Source organism: Vanessa tameamea, chromosome 27 (genome assembly GCF_037043105.1).
Source record: "Vanessa tameamea isolate UH-Manoa-2023 chromosome 27, ilVanTame1 primary haplotype, whole genome shotgun sequence".
Classification (NCBI taxonomy): Eukaryota; Metazoa; Arthropoda; class Insecta; order Lepidoptera; family Nymphalidae; genus Vanessa; species Vanessa tameamea.
This window is the reverse complement of record NC_087335.1, coordinates 7,471,178-7,490,314: the sequence shown is the minus strand read 5'-3', so window position 1 is coordinate 7,490,314 and position 19,137 is coordinate 7,471,178. Positions and strand designations below refer to the sequence as shown.

General features: G+C 33.2%; 2 non-coding genes across 2 annotated transcripts; both read left to right on the top strand.

Moving 5' to 3' along the window:
* Positions 1-470: 470 nt before the first annotated feature.
* Positions 471-543, top strand: Trnak-uuu (transfer RNA lysine (anticodon UUU)). The gene has a single exon. It is a non-coding gene; the product is annotated as a tRNA-Lys (tRNA).
* A 7,080-nt stretch (positions 544-7,623) lies between these two features.
* Positions 7,624-7,696, top strand: Trnak-uuu (transfer RNA lysine (anticodon UUU)). The gene has a single exon. It is a non-coding gene; the product is annotated as a tRNA-Lys (tRNA).
* Positions 7,697-19,137: the final 11,441 nt, after the last annotated feature.

Genomic DNA, 19,137 nt, shown 5'->3' with positions numbered 1-19,137 from the left:
ACGAAATATTGCTGTTTGGTATAATATATGACGAGTGGATGGTGTGGGTACCATAGGGTTACATAGGGTACTAGGGTTTGCACAAAGCCCTACCACCAAGTAGTTTTGTTATTATTATATAATTAATAATTGGAAAAATATGGTTTTTGAATTAAATGTAATAAAATATTGGTACTTACAATAAAGATGTAGTTAGTTATAGTTCATATATGAAATTAAATATAGTTGGGCTTAAAACTAGCTCGGTGATTATTCCGTCTTATAAAAATTGAGCACAAGGTTCGATTTTCTTACAATCATCATTAAATATGATTACTGTGTTTTATGTTACGGTCTCTTAAAACTTCATGTGTGAAAAACATAACCGACCAATCAGATCTCGTGTAATTATCTATTGTTTTGTAATTTTCTTCGCTTTTACACTGGCCTCGGTCTTCTCGTTAAGCCCTAAATATCCCAAGTCGTTAATAGCCCGGATAGCTCAGTCGGTAGAGCATTGGACTTTTAATCCAAGGGTCCAGGGTTCAAGTCCCTGTCCGGGCGGTTTTTTGAACATTTTCAGACTGTAATTCTGATAATTTCAGTGTTATATTTTAAATAATTTTCGCTCAAAATTAATGGTGTCATATGACATTTGTTGAGGCTTTAGGTAACTTGATAGCATCGTAGGCGCGTGTCACCTTGAAGAAAAAGTGATTAATATTAGAGCTTAAGGTGTGAGACAGACAAAAAAGCGACGTGGTACATTGCGTCCAAAAAAACAAATGTCTTCTTAAAAACATTACAGAAATTTCGACTGCCTGTTGGTGTACTGGCTATATTCTTGCGTCTCGGGTCGTGTCAGATTTGTCATCCCATCAGATTTTAAGAAAGTGCGAATATTGAGGAACTTATGTCCTATTATATATATTTTGCTTAATTAGCTGGTCTCTTTTGGGATTGTCGGCTTTGGCAGAAATCGGAAAGGTCATAATTTTTCATTCATATAAAAAATCATTATTATAAAAAATAATGACTAATTTGCTTCGTGCCTTACGTAACTCTTTACAAACGTTAATGTAAAAAAAATTAGAAATCAATGTTCGTATTTCGACCAGTGATTGTTAGATTAGAAGCGACGATTCATAGAATATACGGCATCACGATCGTGATTCTAAAACAATTGCAATTGAATATGAATTAAATCATTAGATTAAGAAAGATCGTATAGAATCTACAATTGACGATTTTACTTTAGAATCTTTAGAATCCCAATTACGAGTCACGTTTAGAGCTTTGTGTAATTAGAATTGAAATTTTCGACTTTTTATTTTCTGTTAATAAACATATCTCCACAGGCGATCGATGCCTTGCGACGCTGCTGTGGCTGGTAATATTTTTTATGGTATAAGTATGCGGATGGACAACTGGTCCACGTGATGGTAAGTGGTCACCGTCGCCCATAGACATTAGCGCTAACAGAAATACATACTTTCTTTACATAATCTTACCACCAGTCTTGGAAGTTAATATATATATATATATATATAAGTTATGTCCCTTGTGCCTGTAGCTACACAGGCTTACTCACCCTTCAAACCGGAACAAGAATACTAAGTATTGCTGCTTAGCGGGAAAATATATGGGTGGTACCTACCCAGACGACCTACCCTACACAAAGCCCTACCACGAAATAAAAGTAGTGCTCCCTATTTTCTTGATTCTGAAATTAGTTTTCGAATTTATTGAATTAAATAAAACTTCCATAGTTATTTTTTATTGAAATTCGCAAGCTATCCCGTGCTTAATGAGGGGACGGTATAAGTACCGTTGAATTTTTAGTAGGTATTCTTGTAAGCTGGGGCGCACCAGGGGTCCTCAGCACCGGCGAATCCTACAAATGCGTTACCCTCACTTCACATGGGGTGTTTTTAAAGCGAAAAATTAAAAAAGGCCTGACGGAAAATATACAATTCAACAAAGTCATCGTCGCCTCCTTTAAGCTTACTTAAGTAAGTACAAAGTATATTTTTATTTTAAATATTTGGTAATTCTCCTTGTTGTATATTTAAAAATAATTACATATTTAATAATAGATATATAATTATGTATATGAGCAAAAAAATATCTATTTTTCATAGTTAATTACGTGAAATGACCTCAAATGCATTAAAAGGTCATAAAATCCGTCAAACTAAAGTGAAATTTTGATAGCAGTCATTACGCTGATGTTGGTAGGTATTTATTTTACTAATAGCTATCGACAGGCTTATTGTTATTGAGTTGGTATTCATTTGTATCGGAATTATCATTAAATAATTTTAATAAACCTTTGTAGAAATAATGACGACCTCCGTGGTCGAATGGTGTGTACACCGGTTTTCATGGGTACGCCACTCCGAGGTTCCCAGGTTGGATTCCCGACCGTGTCGACGTAGAAAAAGTTCATTAGTTTTCTGTATTGTCTTGGGTCTGGGTGTTTGTGGTACCGACGTTACTTCTGATTTCCATAACACAAGTGCTTTAGTTACTTACATTGGGATCAGAGTAATGTATGTGATGTTGTCCAATATTTAAAAAAAAAAAAAAAGTGAGGCTGAATACGACGAAGGTTAAATGAACCCGTTTGATTCCTCTCGGCTTCAATGTGAGATCTTGAGCAAACTTCTAAATCAAGTAAATTTCAAGACAAAATCAAGAAGACCAAATAAACGGAGGCATTGACCAGATGCGGAGCTCCTATGGACCTCATGGCCCCATCATGACATTTTTTGATTTCTCAATTGATCTTCAGAAAGGTACTCGGGCAACTTGGGTTGGGGTCAGATTTTGTGGGATTCCCATCCCCTAAAACCACTGTGATGGCTGTCCTCGACACGGATCGGAGCAGCAGCGGGGTTGTGTATAAAACATCCGCAGTCCTCCGTGCTATGCCCCGCTCGTGGCTCGGTGAAGCACTCCTCAATGGCAAATGAAATCTCTCCCATCATGACATCAACTACATGGTACCATATTATAACTATATTTCAAATTTCAGCTCAATCGGTTAGTAGAAATAAGTATAACGGTATTGCATACCCGTTTCGGTAGGAACCACCTATTATATACCATCACGCCATACAGCAATACATAGTATCATTGTGTTCCGGTTTGAAGTAACCCAGTATGATTACAGGCACATGAGCCATACCATCTTAATTCCCAAGGTTGGTGGCGAATTGGTGATGTAGATAATACTTATTATATATTACAGCACCAATGTCTATGAGCGATTTCAAATTCAGGTGGCTTATTTGGACATCTTCCTATCTATTTTATCAAATTACTTTTTTGTCCCATTTGCTGTCGAAACACTTGGCCCTTGGAGTAATGGTGCAAAAAGCTTCATCAAAAGTATAACACCTCGCCTTATTGCCTCCACTGGTGACAGGAGGGCTGGTTCGTTTTTAGCCCAGAGGATCGGAATTGCGATTCAACGGGGAAATGCTGCTAGCATTCTTGCCACCGTTCCACGCGGTCAAGATTTATACAGTAACTATTTTTAATTCATATTTGTATATTATTTAAGCACTTAATGTTATCAATTCTTATATTAATAAATTTATAATTTTAATACATAAAAGGAACAAATATTAAAAATTTACAAAAGGCGGTGCTGTCGAAATCACGATCTCTTTCAAACGACCTATGCGTAGAGGATTTTAACTTAAAAAAAGCGTTGAGAATCTACATAAAAGTTCACATAAATTAATTAACAAAATTGCCCCGTAATTAGGACTTGGCATAAATCTAGTTTTGTGGTTTCGACGTGATGAGGAAACAAACTTAGTGATCTACTTTCACACTTATAATAACAATCTGTATCAAATACTCAAATGGGAGCAAGGCCTTGACCTCAATTGCAAAAAAGAACTGTAATGCTTTTCGAAAGATTAATTATGATATACGCAGAAGCTAAGATACATTGATCTTAATCTTAGGTCGCAGGGTTCAAACCTGGGAATGTATATAATATTTATCTCAAACTTGTACGTAAATCATTGTCAGTTGAAACTTGAACTGTATATGTCGAAAGAAATGCTGAATTGTCCATTAATTACAATACACTTGCTTATAAAACAAAATAGGGCTTTGTGGTCATCCGTTTTGAAATCATACCACTGTATAATTTACGGTTATGAAATTTTTTATTGATTTTTTTTCTCTATTATAAGTGACTTTTTTATTGTTGTGATTTGAAACTAGTTACGTTAGCTACAGTCAGGTTAGACAGTCGGTCACGGAAGACTTAAAAAATAATAATTAATTAAAATTATTTTACAACTAAACTTAATGTACAACCTACTCGATGTAAGCTTATACACTATAATGATGGTAAAGAAAGTAACTTATTTCTAAATTGCACGCATTTTAGAAATAATTTAGCATTCCCGATAAATGCACATTATTGTTTGGTTCAATGGAAATCAACGTAAGCTATCTTCCTGGAGTATGTTTGCGTAAACTAACTAAAATAAAGGAATGTCGGTCACACACAGAAACTAAAATAAAATACGTAACACACACGTTAATTTAAATTTTTAGCGTTATCTGTACTAATATTATAAATGCGGAAGTAACTTGTTATTTTTTACGCTTTCACGGCTAAGCAACTGAAACTTATATGCTTAGTAATTTTTTACAAACTATCGCCGGCTTAGAAAAAATACCGCCGACTTTAGAGACCCGCAGGGATGGCCTACATTTTTTTAAATAACATAAAAAGTAAACTTACATTTTGTCCTTTCCTTGGACTCATCGTAGGACCTTGCCCACGCTCCTTCAACGCGGGTCGGCTTAGAAGAATTATAAACACTAGTTATCGCCCGCGGCTTTGCTTGTTTTCGGGTTAGTCGTCTGATGTTAGGCATAAAGAATAAAGCCTTTCCTTCGAGTTCAAACTTGCTTCATTTCAAATTTCGTCAAATTCCGCTCAGTGTTTTGACCTTGAAAGAGCAGCAGAGAGACAGAGTCACTTTCGTATTTATAATATTAGTATAGATTATAAATAATACAATAAAATATGCAAAGTACCCTCCATTTTTTTTTATTGATATCTTTTTTCTCCTAAGCTATGTATCAGAAGTTTATTTTAGTCACATCAAAATATTAAGTAACATAAAATCAAGGGAACCCTTGTTTTTGCAGAATATCTTTTTAAATATATATTTTTAACGATGCGTGCACATAAATTTTAATTTAACCCATATTTAAACCCTCTGACGTCTAATAAATCAATGCAGGACGAGACATTGTGCTGAACAGACCAACATTTCTCTGCAAACATAAGGCACAGGGGGTGTGGGGTTACTATCGGTACCTCTTAAAGATTATAAACATTGCCCACAGAAGCATGTAACTTTACTATTAATAATACTTCATATACTAAATTAATAATCAATAAACTTTATACTCGTAGTATGTGTAGGCTCGAACGTGTAAAATGTCATTTTAGAGAAGTATGTATTTTAAGTGTAAAGTTACCATCGATTCGGAATGTACATTCTACCGAGAAACTCGGTAGTTATTCAAATGTTTCATAATTAATTGTATAAGTATGTATATATTCTGGGATCCTACCATACGTAATATATCAAGTGTGGTTAAAGTGCAGTTACAAAAGCAGTCATTACATTAAACGTCTAGTAATGAGCAAAAACTCGTTTGTCGTGATAGGGCAAACCTTGGCGGTGATTTGTCAAATTTGGATCAAGCGGCCATCTTTAATTTATGTTCTAATTTTAAAATTAACGCTTGTTTATGCACATTGCTTGTAAATTGATCAATTGATACAAGCTAATAAATTCGACGTTTGAATTTTAGAATTATCCTTTGTGCCTGTATTCTGATTCTATGTTGGAATTGTTTTATATTTTAATAGGAATCTATTTTTAAATCATGTTCGGATTTTAAAACTAATGTTATATTTTGGAGTTTAGTAATTTGACATAGACACTTTATTTTTAATTCACACGCAAAGGCCGTGAAATTTTAAATTGAACTAGAATTATAATTGTAAAAGAACTGAATTATAATCTGTGTAAATATGCTAATTTCCTAACAAATAATTTTATTTTCTACATAATATATGACACAGTACTTAATTAACATGACTGTCATGCGTCTGTCATACTTTATAATATTAATATATTTTTCTTTTAATAAAAACTAGCTTCTGCGGACGAAGTCGCGCTTCGTCCGCGTAGATTTCGGATTTGTGACAGGATTGCGTATCTCAAACGGAAATCAAAATAACCCATAAAGATACAAAATATATATTTTTTAAATAAATAGAAGTAAGAAGATGAATTTTTTAAACTTTTAAATTATGAAAACTTTATAACACTATACGGATCATAGATGTGTGTGTGTGATGTAAATAGTTATATTATGACTTGATTTTTGATTTTGTAAATTTATTTACCGACAATTATTTTCTATACATATAATTAAGGAGTAAATCGACCGAATCTGTAGGTGTACATATTTTTTGAAAATTCAAAGCTTATTATATTTTTATATGTTTAATAGCGGTCGCCCGCGGCTCCGCTCGCATGGATATCTTTATTAGTAAAATAAATGCATTTAAATGTAGTCCAAAAAAAATCAAGATTATTAAATTAAAAAAATGGTTGTTGTGCCTCACTCGACATAGATAGGTAAGTGTGTCGCGGACTTTTTTGTAGATATTTATAAGATCTACAATTAATTTGAACATTTTATGGTTCTATCTTTTATAGTTTAGGCAGCGTACGCAAAATAAGTAACTTTTTTGGTTGATTTTTTACACCTTGAATCCGAAAAACCCAAATATCTTACGGAACCCTTTTTTTCTCAAAATAAAATTTAGCCTATGTTACTCGTGGATATTGTAGCTTTCGAATGCTGAAAGATTAGTTTAAATCGGTCCAGTAGTTTTTGAGCCTATTCATTACAACCAAACAAACAAAGTTTTCCTCTTTATAATATTATGTTAGTATAGATTGCGTTTAACAGTTAGCGATTTGGGTCATTTTTTTATTATATATCAGAAGATAATTAAACAAACGCTCTTGAGATATAACGGGGAACGTGCGGTAAGTTAATTTATCACAGCATTTGATGTATTTAAGAAATAGTATGCGTTCATATTTAGTATTTTTAAGTTTACCGATTAATTAATTAAAATATGCTAAGAACATTCATTAATAAGACTTATTACTCGATAAAAAATATATTATAGAGTTAGCATTAAGTTAGATTTGAAATGATATGTATATAAATGTAATTTAATTGTTGGAAAGAAGTTCTAAATTGTTCTAAATTCTGAGTTCGTGGTAACTTTTAATTTAATATCGTCAAATAAATAAAAAGTGCGATCTGATTACGAACACTCTAGTAAATCAATGATTTTTTATTATTAAATTAGATAAAAACACGCTTTGAAGTATATATTATTATAATTTATAATATATTAGACAGAGAGCGGTACCTTTTTACGTTGGGTCAGTCACCATTCAAGACGGATCAGACAAATTCTAGAATGTCCCATCCAGGCACTGCACACAGTGCTAAATATTGTTATTGTGTATGTTATAAAACCATAGATTTGTTGCCCGGTATAGAGCCCGGATAGCTCAGTCGGTAGAGCATTGGACTTTTAATCCAAGGGTCCAGGGTTCAAGTCCCTGTCCGGGCGGTTTTTTTTCTTAGTACATACTAAATAATAGTAACCCATAAATGTATAACTGTTACAGGATATATTATACATTGAACTCCAATAAATTATTATATATGCAAATGGACGCCATTAATTATCTGTTCTTTTGTTGGTAATAATTATGGCGAATGTAAATTCAAAAATAGATTTCTCTCTTTCTTTCATATGTCGCTTGTCATTAACAAGAAGAAGACGAAACGACCGGTATATGTAAGTACACGGATTAATAAATATTTATTTACACTTGCAACACGCAATATAGAAAAATACTCCCTAAAAATGTACATTTTAACACACCAATATAGTAATATTATAAATACTAAAGTATCTCTGTCTGTTCGTCTGTTATGCTTAGACGGGTGAACCACTGAATCGAATTTGATGAAATTTAGTATGAATAAAGCTATTTTTAGCATATAAAAAAATATAAAAATACTAAAACAGAAAAGTAGAGGCCGGGAAACTCGCTTTACTACAATCACATATGTATGTTATATATAATAAGAAATAAACTTGTAACCCCTGTTTTCCACTTGAATCGACACAGAGAACGTTATTGGGCAATGGTATACGCATATATAATAAGATACCGGAAAATATGATCAATTTACCATATAACAAATTTCAAAAGGTTATTAAGACTAAGTTAATCAATCTTTGTATTCGTTTAAATAATACTTCTTAAAAAAAAAGGACTGATTGAACAATAATTGTGAACAGCATTATAAATCTGTTTATTCGAAGAGCAACTATGCGAGTTTCTTGCCGTTTCTTCAACTTGGAGGCTAGTTTCCGAAACGGTGGTAGTGTTTAAATATTGACGATTCAAAAACGCTTTATTGTAAAGTTTACTTGAATAAAATATGTTTGATTTTATATATTACACTTTCCATCTCATCGGCAATATTTATATAGGTACAAAATTAACAGTATATCTTCTTGGCAAATGGTACCATCAGACAGCCAACTCCAGTACCGCGCGCGCTCATTGGTTAAATTAAACAGCGTGCGCTTCAACGGCTTTCCGTTACACAATTCCGTCCCTTTTTACGCAATCATACCTGTAGAGTTTCTTTAGCCAGTTCTCAAGTCTGGTATTTTAATTTCCGAACTTATATTTTTTATTTAAGTAAATGTAAAGGTTCCATTTTTGAAAATAAGGTTTTTAAATTAAATTCATTCACTACAGTGAAAAAAAAATGGTACATCAAATCTCAATCTATCTAAGCGTGTTTTGACGTAACGACGCCGTGACACGAACAACCTTGTTTTCGAATCGAATTAAATCTTTTTTTTTTCACAATCTAGAATATTCTTGAAATAATTCCAAGTTAGGTGATTATGCTGTTATATTTTGACTAACGTTTGGATCTGACGTAATCTGATTAAGGATCATATTTTTTATGTAAATTTACATGATATTCGTTTGATAGGATTTTAGGTACGTTGGAAATCTCAAGGACGAATCATACAGGATATATAGTGCATGTGAGCCGATGGGTATGGGCAGTCTTATCAGCCTGGATATGTTGCGCTTGTCACTTCAAAAAAACTGCGAAGCTCAACTATTTATCCAAATAAGTCGAAAATCATAGTTTAATAGTTCAACGAAAGTGTCATTATTATTATATTAAATATGACTTATATATCTCATTATGTTAATCTAAGATCTTTTATATACAGTCACGACCTTATTAAATGTATATATTATATCAAAAGTTCAACATTCCTATTCGAAGCATCAAAATTAAGTCACGAAATTTGATCGGATTCGTTTTTTTTTATAATTAAATCATTGTGATGACGTAATCAGTAAATAAAACGGATCGTAGACTTCAACCGACTTTCTCATTACTCTTGTTTTTCTGGTACTTATTAACAACCTCCTCCTACTAGTTACCTCTTTTATTGAAAACTAGCTCTACCTGCGACTTCGTGCGCGTTAGAATTTAACAAAAAAGTTATTGTTGTAGCCTAAGTTACTCCTTATTACATCAGCTATCCGCCAGTGAAAGTCCCGTCAACATCGGTCCATCCGTTCCAGATATTAGCCGGAACAAACTGACATACAGACAGACAAACAAAAATTAAAAAAGGTAATTTTGGTACATGTACCGTGTATACATACATTCAGTAAAAAGCGTTTATTTTAATATTACAAACAGACACTCCAATTTTGTTATATGTATAGATAGTTAGACAGAATGGCAAATCGAAATCTATTTTATTCAAGTATGCTTTTACAAGCATTTCATTTTACACAACTGTATTTAACGTAAAGGTACCACCGGTTCGGAATTTAGATTCTATCGAGAAGAACCTATTAGAAACTCGGTGTAAGTGACTGTGGTATTTTTAATGTATTATAATTTCTCTAAAGACTTGCTGTCCGTGTTGGTGTTACATATAATTACATATTATTTTAATTATGTTATTTTAATGTTCCTGCATTTTATTGCCAGGCAGTATTAAAATCAGAATTTTTGGGCACTCTATGTTGATATCAGTGCCTGTGTTTATGTGGAAGTTACATTTTACAAGGTTAATTTAAATATGTTATAGGAATAGATTCTATCGAGATGAACCGGTCAAATTCAGTAGCTACTTCTGCGTTTTTGAACCATAAATTGACCATCATCCTTTCATACTTTTCGTAATATATTTAACAAATGAATAATTTATTACGTAATATTTAATGACTGAGATTAAATGTACCGTTAAAATCGATCTGTCTGTCACACGGTAGCACGTGTCAGAGCGTCTTAATGTTACATCTTCTCTGACGAACTTGATTGATGTTTTAATTACCGTTTAAACTCATTGCATTACATATAATATGTACTCACGTTTTTGTATATTTTTGTACATAAGATAACTTATGTAATAAATACGATGTCAGATTTGTTAAATGTAAACATTTTTTTGTAAGGTACAATATGAAAAATCTTGTTCCCAAAAATAAGTCCAATTTCGAAAAAAATCCTCAATGTAGGTTTCATACAAAAACATATAAATGTACCAAATCCAATGAAGTTAGGATGTGATAACCTTAGTCATACAGAACACAAATTAAAAATATAAATACGCAGTTTTAAACCAGGTTTGAACCCGGAATATTAGATTAGGATCCACGTTTATGTCGAAGGCTGTATCGGCTCTGCGGATAGATACGTATGTACTTACCGGTAAACAATCTCGGTTCGAAAGATCATCTATATAAATAGTTTATTTATTACCGAGAATGATCTAAATCGTGATTTGTAAAAATACTAGCCAAATGCCCCGACTTAGCTCGGACAGAACAAGGATTTAAAAAAAAGTTTAGGTATATTGAAGGAGAAATGTTCGAGCCAAATAAAACCTCCTTGCTGTGTACAAAATTAATTACGGCGAGACGTCATTTTTAAAAAAAAAGAAGATTGCGCTTGGAGACTTGGACGTCAAATAATAATATAAATTATTTACATAAAATGTTATGTTAATTTGATTAAATTCATTATTCAAGAGCAAAATACTCTTCTCATTTCTCCATCTTCATTCATTGGCGCAATCAACAAACATATTTTGTTTTCTTTAGGCCAGGAACCCCCGCTGGTATGCAGAACACCTCAAAAATCATCTTCACAATCGAATCAATAGTTTAGGAACACAAAGAGAACAAAACGTAAACGTAGAGACATTTATTTTTATATAGTGACAAGGACGCATTAATAACGGCAGGGTTTTTTTATGTTAAATAAAAGATTACTAAGTACTTTGTGGATGGAAATGGCTTACCACAAAACCCGGATATATGACGTTTTATATTTTTTATTTAATATCGATAGTTAGACTTACTAGTAGTTAAGGTCACTTGCTAAGTGAACCTTAACACCATAGATAATGGCAGTTCTCTTCTTGATCTTGAGAAATAAGATGTTATGTCCGTTATGCCTGTGGTTAGATTATTAATTAGAGTTAGACACTTATTTACTATTTAAATTGAAACGCATCGATACTAAATATTTCTATTAGGCGGCAAAAACTACGGCCTCACAGCAAAACCATCAAGTAAACTAACAAATATATTAAATGTATTATTTAAACAGCTGTATTAAATATTATCGGTTGAATTGTGAATTTAAGAAATATTTATAATCTTTGAAGATAATTAATTTCTTGATGATTTTTTTATATTTCATTATGCATATAGTAATTACCTTTTTTATGATATACGTAAGTGGACGAGCAAATGGGCCACCTGATGGTAAGTGGCCATCACCGCCCATAGACAATGGCGCTTTAAGAAATATTAACCATTCATCACATCGCCAATACGCCTCTAACCTTGGGAACTAAACTGTTATGTCCCTTGTGCCTGTACACTGGCTCACTCACCCTTCAAAGCGGAACACAACAATACTTGGTACTGCTGTTTGCCGGTAGAATATCTGATGAGTGGGTGGTACCTACCCAGACAGGCCAGCACAAAGCCAATCTTACTACCAAGTAAATTGCAATTACCTTGTATATTATGATTTTGAGCTGAAATGATTTAAACTGTAAGATTTTTGGTAATTCAAATAAAATAATAATAATAAAGACAGCAAATCCAACAGGTGGTCTACGGACTGACAGACTCGGAAAGCGAATATTTTTATGATTTAAATAGTAGTTGTATGCCTCGGTTTCCCCATGTTTATTTTGTATTTTCGCCATATTAGTCAATGTTTATAGTTATTGATCCGCTATCGTGGATAGTAGCGTGAAATAACATAACCAATAACTCCATAAAGAGGATGTTTAATGCACAATAAATTATTGTAATCGGACAAGTTACTGGTGCAGTGTCGACGTCTCGTTTCGGCCACTATCCAACTGACATACAGTGGAAGCTGGGTAGGCATAAACTTAGGATAGCTGATGTAAATGGAACTAGTTTTTTTAGGAATGACGAATGTCTTATGTTTTACAGAAATAAGTCTTTAAAATGTCTCCTGAATTTTCGTTTTTTCGTGACGTGATCCTTTCATGTGGGATGAGTACTCACTGCGAGGATTGAATTGTATAAAGACCAAAGATACTAAGGATAGTCTTCATGGTTCAAACCGTGGAAGATAACCTCCAACGTTCCATTTAAACTGCATGTAAACTAAGTTGCTAAATCTGCTGGGTAACTAAAGGTTGCACTTAATTCGAATAGGGTTTAAATATACTTTTAAGAAAATATACGTAACTGAGTAAAAACGGAAGATGAAGCTTGGGCAGGTCCTATACAAGGTGGACTGACGATCTCGTCAGGTTCGCAAAAGCCACTGAACACGGGTAGCGTAAGAGCGGCCGTGGTGAAGATCCTTGGTTGAGATCTTTGTGCAGTAGAGGACGTCTCCCGCTTGAAATGATGACAATGATTATGGTACAGATTTAATTTATTTATATCAGTGAATAAAGTTATTACTAATAATAAATATGTCACATAGATTGTGATCAACATGGATTTTGTAAGGAGTTCTCTAAAGAGAAATACAAGGTGAACATTGGAAAATTACTTGGTGAACATTGACACAGCACCTGTCTATGAACCACACCTCAATGTCTCTACAGGACGATTCTCATGAATACGCATTTTTATACCATAAGGGGTAAACTAGGAAGAGACTCATCTGCAACACGACGGATGGTTTCCAGGTTTGCCAACCTTTAAATGTAAAACATATATTGATAATATATAAATTAATTCTATAAATTGGGGACTAAAGTAGGTACCATATATTATGACATTTTGATTAGAAATGGGGGCAAGAAATGTTTTCACTTTGTATCATTATTCCGAATCTCTGCATGAAAAATAAACTATAAAATGAAAAATATACACCAGTATAGACAATGTTACAGGGTGTTATATTTAAGAATTGTTTTTGTACTATTAATCGAAAGTGTGTTGCAATTGCAAGGTATAAATTAAATAATAAAACTTATAAATAAATATATATATTAATATATAACGTGTTTAGCAAAAAAAGATCAAAATATAGTGGAATCTGCAAAGAAAGGTACACTATAGATCAGTTCAAGGCAACGCGTTCACATTCAGTACTATGCTACGAATTGTCCCGACAAATGCCATGGAGTCGATGCGTTTTGTAAAAACGTGATTAATTTTTAAAGCCTCGTCTTAAGCGTAACAATGCCAACCTCGCCTACGCCTACGGTCCAAGTCCTTGTTATTTTTTTGTGCACACCTTTAAATTGGGTTAAGACGGGTATATATTTTCACGTACCTTATTAAAAATGTTAGTAATTTGCTGTATATGATCCATACTATATTAGGCAATAAACTCGGTACTAATAACGTTTTACTCTTTGACATGACAAATAACATATAACAACAACTATAAATAATTAAAACCATATATTCCGCAAATCAATAATACCTATTATAATGCCTACCTAATACCTAAAATAATAATACTAATATTATTATTATATAATATAATATATAATACCTTCAAGAAAAGAGCATACGCCTTCCTGAAAGGCCGGCAACGCACCTGCAAGGCCCCCGGTGTTGCAGATGTCCATGGGCGGTGGTAGTCACTTTCCATCAGGTGAGCCTCCTGCTCGTTTGCCACCTCTAACATAAAAAAAATAAAAAAAAATCTTCTTTTTTGTCATATACAGGGTTATTGGTTATTCGACGTATTCCTGTTAGGAGGTGATAGGGGTGACTATTTGCAATAAATTTAACCCCCATATGTATAATACAAAAGTGAACCGTTTTTGATTTATCACGTTTTTTATTTTTTTTCAAAATTAGTCAAAAATGCAACTTCAAAAAAATATTTAAAAAAAAAAGTATTAATTTAAATCTCATTTTTTCTTCTCACGTCAGCAATGCTGACGACATGTTTTTAAGAACAAGCTGAGACAAGCCACTTCATACTCGTATATAATACTAATTGTCGCACGTGACTTTACGTGCGTTCGCTTACAGGGTTGTTTGTCAGGTGCTTCAAGCTCGCTTCATACGAAATATTATCAAATACGATTCAGTGGTTTAGCTTTGAAAGAGTGACAGACAGAGTTACTTTAGCATTTATAATCTTAATAGTGTAAATTGTTGTAACTTGTAAATATGTTGTTATGCAACTGTTAGTTTGTTTGTTAGAATAATTGAAGTTAGACTCAACCCAAGAAGAAAAAAAATCTTTATTGATATAATGAAGTTTCGGAATCCTCTTTTTACAAATCAAACCAGTACTTGGCTGTTTATTCTAACGATATTTCCTTTGATATTTAAAATGGAAATTGTTTACTTGTTTTTGGAATTAACATGTTTTTTTTATGTTAAAAATAACATATTATTGTCTCCGACATATAATAAATTATATATAAATCTAATACAAAAAAAATATTACAACAAAGATCGACTTTCGACTCCATCGCTTTGCTATTAACAAAACCTGCACTTCGTATCTGACCGGTTAACATTTTACAAAGGTTAAATTTTCTAACATACATCACATTAAGGCCATAACTCTTATCATTATAGCAATAAGAGTCAATGTGCCATAACCAATTATCTCGAATCGACCCACTGTATACATACTTGTAACTATGTCTTATTACGAAGGTGTTAAAGTACATATTCGCATAAATTAGTTTACTTTATATATTTCACACGGTATATAGCGCCTGTTACTATTATAGGTTATTAGTGCCATATTTAAGGATAATATTCGGATTCTGAAATATATATTATAGCAATTTCGGGTGATGTCAACTTAGAAAGGTCAGCATAGGTTAGTGGGGCTTTATAGTACTTTGACTGCCTAGTTTGTCTAGACCTAGAGGTTTGTTTGTAAGACCTGTACCAAAAAACCTGTACGGCCTGGGTTTCTTTCCGTCTTTAATCACCAGAGAAACGGTGGTAGAGTTAAAATACAAACACGCTTAGTCTGATTTTTCAGTATACTTCAGCTCACTTGGTGGGAGGGATTTGTGCATGTCCGTCTGGGTAGCTACCACCAAATCAGATATTATGCCGCCAAGCAGCAATACTTGGTATTTTTGTGTTTCGGTTTGAAATGTAAGTGAGCCAGTGGAACTACAGGCTCAAGGGACATGTCATCTTAGTTCCCAAGGTTGGTGGCGCATTGGCGAAGTAAGGGATGGTTAATATTTCTAACAGCACCAATGTCTGAGGGCGGTGGTGACCACTTAATATCAGCTAGCGCGTTTACTGGTCCGTCTACCTATAGCTCAGTAGTTTGTGCGCGATTCCGGAAAAGTAAACATATGTCTTAATTCTTCATGACATCTTCTTCTTAAGTTAAACTTTTCTTAATTTTAATAATATGCTGTGTCATTCTTTTTGTTTATCATCATTTATAAACGTAAATAACACTTTATTATAACTATAAAGTAAATATAAGGTAAAAGTAAATGTTTCACTCAAAATGTTAAAGAATAAACCTTTTTTTCACATGTTTACTAACCGCTTCTCTTTCTGATAAGTTTTACAACTTAGTCCGCATCGCTGATCCAATGCATCACTGATAAAATAGCCGGCAGACTATTTTTCTATCCTAAGTACACATACGATGTCAAAACAGAACTAATATAAATAGTATAGTCATTTGTAAAAAATACATTGGTAAAGTAGGCATATTATTCGATACAAGATTATATTGATGATAAAAAAGCGTGGAGTTAATGCTTGTTGACTTCCAGGCAGGAGGCATAACATACATATATAATTGTATTTAACGAACATGACTAGCCGAGATGGCCCAGTGGTTAGAACGCATGCATCTTAACAGATGATTTCAGGTTCAAACCCAGGCAGGCACCACTGAATTTTCATGTGCTTAATTTGTGTTTATAATTCATCTCGTGCTCGGCGGTGAAGGAAAATATCGTGAGGAAACCTGCATGTGTCTAATTTCAACGAAATTCTGCCACATGTGTATTCCACCAACCCGCATTGGAGCAGCGTGGTGGAATATGCTCCATACCTTCTCCTCAACGCGAGAGGAGGCCTTAGCCCAGCAGTGGGAAATTTACAGGCTGATTATGTTATGTTTATGAACATGACTGTATTTTTAGACGTTGAAAAAGAGTAACTACTGAGTTTCTTGCCGGTTCTTCTCGGTAGAATCTACATTCCGAACCGGTGGTAGCTTTACTTTAAATAATCTATTTATTTATTCGAAACACCATCGGCATATTCACTAAAACAATTCCATCAAAAATACACGGACCAATACAATGTGATACACCACTACAGGTATTTACAACACTATTGAATTACAATAAAAAGTAATACACTCTTAAATGAATAATAATAATAATAGAAACTAAACAAGCATAAACTTAGGCAAAAGATACGGCTTAAGGCTTAATAAAATCGTAACGATTATAAACCTCTAAAAAGAAAATAAAGTTACAATAAAAACAATGGTAATGTTACCTACTTATAGCGTATAATACTGATTTCTTAAAGTTAAAGAGATTTTGATAGTGGATATCTATTTCAAGTCTGTTTATAGAATTGTAAGTCCTGATGCATCGAGTAATAGGCGAGAATTTCCCTGTATTCGTACAGTGTCTAGCGAACTTATTTTTAATTGGGTGTCAAGGCAGATTACGTGGGACATGCAATTGAATACTAGACATAAGTTCTGGCGATTGTATTTTACCGTTTATTAATTTATGTAGAAATAAAAGATCGTTAACGAAGCGGCGTTTCTACAATGAATCCATTTTAAAATGCCTCAGACGTCTAACGTAATCCGCACGATACGGACAACTGTTATTCTTATACGCTAAAAATCTGGTGAAGTTCTTTTGCAGCCCTTCCACTCGGTTAATGTGAATTTTATAACTCGGGTTCCACACTGGTGATACGTACTCAGTAATGCTACGAACGAATGCGCAATATAAAACCAAGAGAGCACGTATATTTATAAAATGGCGACAAGTTATTTTAATGAAACCTATTAATTGCCATGATTTTTTAATAATCTATATGTTTTGTAAGTAATAATTTCTTATCGAGAGTAATGCCCAAATCCCGTATTTCCTCAACTTCAACAAGCCTTTGATTCGCTATATAATAATCAGATGGTACTGTGTTTCTTTTTTTAGTTATTTTAAGGAATTGACATTTTGTAGCATTAAGTAGCATTCCATTTCTATTGCACCACTCTTGCACAGAATCAAGATCATGTTGCAAAAGAGTTAAAATATACGTCTACATAGTCTAATATCATCAGCGTATTCACTGTGTTTAATGTAATCACTAATGTCATTAATAAATAATATTAATAATATCGGCCCTAAATGTGAACCTTGCGGCACACCAGAATATGCCAAGTAAGGATTAAATCCCTTAATCACAACTTGTTGCTGCCTATTTCATACATATGACTCTAACCAAAGTAATAATTTGCCACGAATCCCATATCTTTTTACTTTCAACAACAGTAAAAGATGATTGACTTTGTCGAACGCATTGCTGAAATCAGTATAGATCGAGTCTACTTGAATGCCGATATTAACATAATTTGACACGTCATTAAGATAACAGACAAGATTACTTGAAGTAGATCTACCCGAACAGAATCCATGTTGTTTAGTTGTGATAATTTTGGTGTTATACTTCGATAAGACATCACATGTAATTCGTTCAAATGCTTTTGCAAAGTGACTCAGAATTGACACTGGTCTATAATTATCAACAAGATCTTTTCGCCTTTTTTATATATAGGTATAACATTAGCAAGCTTCCAAGCCGATGGGAATTTACCGGTTTCAAAGGATGTTTCAAATATTATTTTCAATGGCAACGTTAAATTATTGTAAGTTATTTTAATAAAAAGAGAAGGAATCCCATCATGACCCCTTACGAGGGTTGACCGTCATAAATTTTCTTTAGAGTATTGTGAATGGTACGTTCGTTAAATTTTATAGAGCTTAAAGAGAACTGGTGATAAAAGTCCTGTTGTTTAAATTGAATTTGATTCTTATTAAGTATATTTTTAGAATAGACCGAAGAAAAATTTTGTTTAAAAAGATTACAAATATCCTCGCCAGCTTCAGCTATAATAGTACTGCCAGACATTTTCATTTTACTGGGAATATTCGAAGATGTTCCACGTGTAGTCTTAACAAAGGACCAAAACTTACGCGGGTTACTGCAAACAACCGATTCTATTCCGTTCGTATAGTTGGTATAACGAATTTTCATCACTTTGTATATGCGAGAGTTTAATAATTTAAGCTCAAGAAAGTCACGCGGATTATTGTATGGTATACAGGCACTTTTGATCTTAATTTTACAGAACCACCGGTTCGGAATGTAGATTCTAACGAGAAGAATCGGCAATAATCTCAGTAATTACTCTTTTAGAAAATTTGAAATACAATGTTATGTTAGT